Raw genomic sequence first — 7,126 nt, 5'->3', positions numbered from 1 at the left:
ATGCTGTATTTTTATTTCTCTTGTTCATATATGAGTATCCTGAATATTTCCTAACCAGCTATTAACATAAGAATCCTGTGGGTGTGGTTGTTCAGGTGACTTTTTCAATTTCTTAATTTCTTCTGCTATTGATATAATGAGAAGTAACTTTTGAAATATAAACCTCTCATATGTAGAATGTAAAGAGTGGCTTCCATTTTTCTGACCAAATTTGGATAGAACTACTTTGAAAAATATTTTTTAGTATTCAGTAAAAGTTAAGATGAACATATCTATAATATTATGATTTTATTCCTATGCATTATTAACCCATAAAATTTCATACTTGTTTGTAACAGATATATGTTCAAGAATGTCTATCACAGCAATGTTTATAATGGTTAAAATATGAAGACATCAATATGCAGAGACCATCTTTGGTCCATTTATATAACAATAAATTATTGTTTTCTACTACAAAGAAAAACAATGTGAAGACATGCCCCGAAGTTTATTAGATTAGATAAATTGAGAGTCACTATGAAATACTATTTCACAATGAATAAAACACAGTGAAAAGCAACAACATGAAAACATCTTAAAGATATAATTTTGCATAAAAGAAGCAAGACACAGCTAAACACATCATGTATAATTTCAATTACATATAATTCAAAAATAATAATGTTAGACTATATTATTTAGATAGGCATATTTAAAAATCATTAAGATGTGATTGTCATTAGCATATTAGTTACTACTGGAGGAGAGAGAGAATAATGATTGGACAGATAAGAGGCATTTGGGGTGCTTATTATGTTCTATGTTATTGTCCTGGTTTAGGAGACTGTTGTGTTTAACATTTCTGTAATATATCAAAGTAGAATATTGAAAGTATTGGATATATGAACCTAGAATTCAGCAAAGTCTAGCCTAGGATATAAATTAGGAAGTCTTTAGTGTATAGACATAATATAAAACATAAATCTAGATGAGCAATATAACAATGTGTGTTTAGGAAATGGTTTCTCTTGGATTGAATTGTGTCCTCAACATAAAATTTATGTGTTGAAGATTTAACTCCTAGTACATAAGAATGTGATCTTATTTGGAAATAGGGTCAGTGCAGATGTAATTAATTAAAATGAGCTCATACAAGAGTAAGAGGGCCCTTAATCCAATATGACATGTGTCCTTATGAGAAGGGGACATTTAGATAGAGATTTGATACAAGAAGACTGCCATGTGAAGATAAAGGCAGAGATAAGGTGATGTGTCTATAAGCTGAGGGATGCTTGATTGCCAGCAAACCACCAGAAGCTAGGACAGAGGCATGGGACAGTTTTCTTTCATAGCCCTTAGAAGGAAACAAGCCTGCCAATAACCTGATTTAGAACTTCTAGGCTTCAGAATTGTTAGGAAATAAATTTCTGTTATTTAAGCCACCAAGTTTATGGCATTTTATTGTAGCTGCTCTAGTAAATTAATACATGGTTCAAGGCCAAGTCTCAAAATTAAGAGGTTGAAAAATTAGAATGAACCTAAAAGGAGGACAATGTGATAGGATGAAACCTATAGAAGAAGAGACCCTGGATCCAATTAATTAGTTTGTGGAAGGAAGGACCAGTCAAGTGTATCAAGATCATATGAGAACTGAGAATTAATCCTTGGATTTAACAAATTTAAGGCACTAGTGATATGATAAGATAAGTTTTGAAGTGGCTGAAGGCAAACAGTCATTGAAAGACATTTAAGATAGCATAAGAGAAGACTTTTGGACATTGTCAATTCTCATGAGTTTTAGAGGAGCAGAAACATGATGGAGTAACTGCGGATTAAATTGGGATTGGAAGTGATTTCGTAACATGGAAGAAAAAAAGCCTGTTTGTTTGTGTGCGTGTGTCTATGAATGATCTAATAGGGAAGGATAAATTGAATTTTTAGAGAACGTCTGGACTCTAGTCATTGAAAAGGCCAGAAGAGATCGTGTTTAGTACAGAACCTGGGGAAGCTGCCTTCAGGAATAGGGACAATTTATTCATAAAGAGAAAAGGGACAGCAGAAATCAGGCATTCAAAGCATGTAGGAGTGCAAATATAATGGAAGCTAGTGGAAATTCTCCTTAGATTTAATCTTTTTTTTTTTTTTTTTTTAAAGTTAAATAGGATCTAAGTTTTCTGGAATGAATGAGATGGTATCAAAATTTCAAGAGATAGGGAAAGATGTGACATTACAATGAAGAGAGTAAATAAATTACATAAATATAAAATGAAAGTTCAGTAACATCAAGGGTCCATTTGAAATTAGTGGTCATATATTTATTGTGAAGACATTTAGTGTAATTATTAGTTTTCTCACCAGCCATATTCGGCGGTTTATTCAGCTGGCCTTTCCATGAGGGCCAGGTGGAGAGAATAAGATACCAGAGCAGCAGTCATTGGCATCTTGTAGTGGCTGTAGTGAGATGGAAACAGCTGGGAAACCAATTTAGAATATATTTTCAGAAACCTCTGATTTTCCAACAGTGGTATTAGTAGAATTCTTTTAGTAAGAGTCTTCTCAGAAAAAAAAAAAAATCTTTTTCATTATTTTTTAAATTATTATGGCAGATTTATAATGAAGAAATCACCATATAATAAGGCATATCTGTTTAAATAATGATTAAAATGTTAGAAAGATATTATAAATCTACATTATAGCAATAACAAAAATAGTGACTATCAATTGTACTGCAGATTACTGATAATGCGATTTACACATATATTCTTTCATTTATATATATATATAAAATATATAGATATATATAACATATATATATGTTCTCTGTGAGGTATTAGTATCTTTATGTTACTTATAAGGAAACAGTTTCAGAAAGATTAATTTGAGTGATTTGTGACTGCATATCTGCATATCACTGCATATCTCAATTGCTGCCTGATTATTAAAATTTCAAAGTGTCTATAGCAGTTTCTGAAAAACAGTTTGTTTCTTGCTCGATTACTTGCTTTCGTAGCATGTAAATTAACCCCAGAAAAATATGGCGTTAGCAAATTCTACCTATCTAAAGAAGAGAAAAAAAAAAGTTATTTGGAGACATTTACCTTAAGGGAATGATCATGAATGATAACAAAAATGAGAGTACATGATACACTTGTGAAGCTTAGGTCAGAACCAAATATCACAACAGTTAGGCTGAATTTATTCTTTTCTTTCTTTGTTAAAATTGATTAGAGTTCACTTTTTACTTGCATATTACTATATTACATAAGTCACAGTTTAGTCAGGAAACTACATATTTTGATAGACAAGATTTAATACAGGGAATTAGAATCTTGCAAAACCTTTGGAAGGGCTGAGTGAATGAAGGTCAGAAAGAATCACTGCTGGCTTTGGGGAAATCAGAAAACGCAAACTGTCTATGAACTCAGCTGCCAAACTGAGGAAGATGATTTGAAGACAGCCAAGGGGGCCTCAGCAATTTACGTTGACTGCCTGGTTACTATATATCAGCCATTGCTGGAAGAGAAAAATGACTTCTGCTTCCTTCCTACCTAATTTCATACAACTATATGCCAATTATCAAAATATAAGCTAGAATTCTGCTGACAAATACCTGGAAAGTGTAGCTTTTAGGATTCTAAAGCTTATGTCACAAAGGAGAGTTTTAAATAATGAGGATAGTGATAAATATCAGCAAACAATATGTGATTTTTTTTCTCCTCTTAAAATTCCTGGTATCTAGGAAATACTTCAATGTATTTACATTTAAAATTTTAGAAATAACAGAAGCAAAAATATGTATCCCTCTAACAGAATGATAGATAATAGATGCTTTGTTATATTCTTTCTTCCCTGGTCTAACAGTCATAAATATGAAGCTGTATATCTCACATTCCCCCTCCTCCCCTCAAAAAAAGAGAGACCCAAAGTCCCATGAGTTACTGTATCCATCTCTGTGTAATGGTTGCTACATTTCTTGTTTCAGTCACAAACTACCTTTATAGTCTATAATAAAAGAAAAAATTGGAAATCTAAATAAAAATACTATATATATACCTCATACAAAACAATGTGGGAAGAAAAGAATAAAATGTAAAATTAGTTAATATGTACAGATATAATAGCAATCCAGGAGTTGGTTCTCAAAGGTAAAATAGTTATTTGTAGAAGAAGGCTTTCCTTTGCTTCAAAAAAACAGTGCCTGCATATTGCATCCTGGTTGGTGATAGACGCTTTGAGTATCTCTAAATCTTCTGCTTCACAGAGTCCAACTGGCTGAACATATTGGCTCAAGGCTCAAGCTGATCCTCACTCAAATCCTGTGGCTTGGGGCTACTTAGTAAATGGTCAGGAGTGGCATGCTCAAATACGATACTTATTTGCAGAATCCCAAGAGGTCCAATAAGTCTTGTCACTTTTTTTTAATGGTACAGGGATTAGAGTACAGTAATTTGTCTTTCATTTGGAAGGACATTTTGATAATTCTTAGATGATTAAAAACTATTAAGGTGTCATGGTTCTGAATTCAGAAATTTTATAAAGACAGCATGTTTCTTACCAAGTCATTTAGGGTATTTGCTACTTCTTCCCTGATCCAATCAGCATGATAAACTTTGATATGGTAGACTAGAGACATCTTGTTTATCAATATTCCTGCATTTTATTGTTTCTTCTTTTGGTATATACTCTTGAAATCCATTCTTACACCTATTCTCCAAATCTCACTTGATATAAACTGACAAAATTATTATAATTATTTGGGCTTATAAGTTCTCTCTTTTCAGAGCAAGCTGGAGGGAAACTTAGTTCTTTAGAATGAACCAGAATTTGACTTTTGTTATAAGCATGTAGGCACTGAAATTTGGTGGAGATGGGACTTGAGGAGAATCAGCAATCTTTTTAAAGAAGCTATTTGGCTCTTTATATAGTCTTCCAAGAGAGGAGACTAATCTCGGACCCATGAGAAGGCACTGACTTAAATGGCAGGGAAGGCAGTTAAATTTTTTGGTTCAAGGTATTCATAATCATGAGAATTCACCAAATATCACCATTCCAAATTTTTATGTCACATTTTCTTTCACTCATTGCTTTATGTTTTGTATAAGAGCCCTGCAGAGTCTGTGAATGACTCTGTAAACATCAACTAATTGTAATTTTGGACCCTGAATGGTTTACTTTTGTCTTATATTTAACATTAACCCTGAGGTCCAGGGAATTAGAGATTCTTTAAAAACAGTAATATAATCTTGTTGGTTTTTTGTTCTTGCCTTGAACCCCAAATTTAAAGCCCTGGATTTGTAAAATATTTTTGTAAGCTAACCATGGAGTGAGAAGTCGTTATCTCACAGTAGTTATAGGCCTTATTTCCACTGTTAAGTTCTATTGTTATAATCATTATTGTCTACCAAAGCCATACTTCGAAGAAACTTTTCTTTCCAGGCAATGAAAGGCATTTTGGAGTCTACTAGCATTTCATTTATCTTAGCAACAGTGTCATTATTGTTTTCAGATAAAACTGGGTCAGATAACCAATTTTAGTTTCCCACCTCCGAGCTATTTATGTTGCAAGATTCTGCATTGGTCAAGGGTTTGGTTAGAAAAAAACAAATCCCTCTAGGTTTCTCAGAGGGAACAGAGTTAATACTGGGAATTAGATGCTTATTTCTGAAGAGGTAGCCCAGTACAGGCCAGGAAGAAGCACTTCTGGATTTAATGCAATTATGAGGTACAAGAGTTGCAAGAAATCACTTTTTATGATCTCAGACTCCTGGAGTAACAAAGCTCGAGAATCAAAGGAGTTTTCCAGGAAATAGAAGAGAGCTTTATACATGTAGTCTGTTAACTCACTTTCTTGAAGGCTCTAAAGGAAGGAAAATATGTATTCTTCTCATCTGATTTTTGAATCTCAAAACATTACTTTTATTGTTGCAATATAAAGGAGGATCCTCCTGGCAAAAAATTCTGGGAAATACTACAGTTTTTAGGTTTACAGACTGTGACACAGGGGAATAGTTTAGGTAGCTGATAATGGCAATGCATATATAAAATCTATATAACTACTTTTAGCAAAGCCTAGCATCAGTGTCATTTATATCAGTATTTTTTCATATATCATCTGAGAACTAGTGAGCTTGAAATGACAGTCCTGTCAAGTAATCATCCTGAAGTATCTCTTATATTGACCCACTTTTCTCCATCCCACTTTGTGATTCTAAATCTGTCCAACATCATCTTTCCTTTGGTTTTCTACAATAGCCTCCTAAATTGTTCTCTTTACTTCATCATTTTGCCCCCAATCTAGTCTCACTAAATTCAGAACAATGTTTTAAATCGCAAAGCAGATTATGCCACTTTGTTATTCAAAATGTTCAATTTCTCCCTAATGTTCTTAGGCTAAAGTAAAAATTTGTAAACATAGTCTACTAAATTTCATTATTTAGACTTTCTACTTTTCCCCAGACCTATGATCACCCCAACTGATAATGCTCTTCAGACTTCATAATTTGCCATTCATAGCTACATGTAAAATTCAGGTTACTCGATCAGCTTTCTTCTTCCATAACATCATCCCTAATTTACTCTGCATTTCCTCCTCCGCTGATTATTCTCCATCTCTAACCAACTCTTTGAACATGCTTAAATTCTCGTCAGAATATTTTTTTTCAACATTTGGACTCAGCTACAATCTAACTTTCCCCTGTGCCTGCCAGTTTCTCCTGCAGAGGACATCATTCATTCATTCCCACTCCATTTACCATATTGTCATAGATGCAATCTGCACTTTCTTAATAATCATTTCTACTTCCTGCATATTGCTGTTTAGTTCATGCAAAAACTCTCCTATCTTTGAACTCCTGCCTCATTCATCCTTTCATATTGTCATCTGCTGAGGCCCTTGGGCACATGGATCACAGAACTTCAAATCCTGGCAGTCTCTATAATGACTTCAAAGAACACATGGCTAGCCCACTGGATACCTTCTTCTCATAGGTGTTTGACTTCCTGGATTCCAGTTCTCTCAGCTTCTACGCTATGTTATATAGTCATTCCCATGGCCAGAGCTAGATTTTATTATCATTCATGTTCTATTACCTCTAATATAATAAACTCCAAAATACTAATCTCTGAAAATAGTCTCCGTTCTTTT

The sequence above is a fragment of the Pteropus vampyrus genome, unplaced genomic scaffold, assembly GCF_000151845.1.
Source record: "Pteropus vampyrus isolate Shadow unplaced genomic scaffold, Pvam_2.0 Scaffold3, whole genome shotgun sequence".
Taxonomy (NCBI): Eukaryota; Metazoa; Chordata; class Mammalia; order Chiroptera; family Pteropodidae; genus Pteropus; species Pteropus vampyrus.
Note: the sequence above shows the minus strand (reverse complement) of the source record.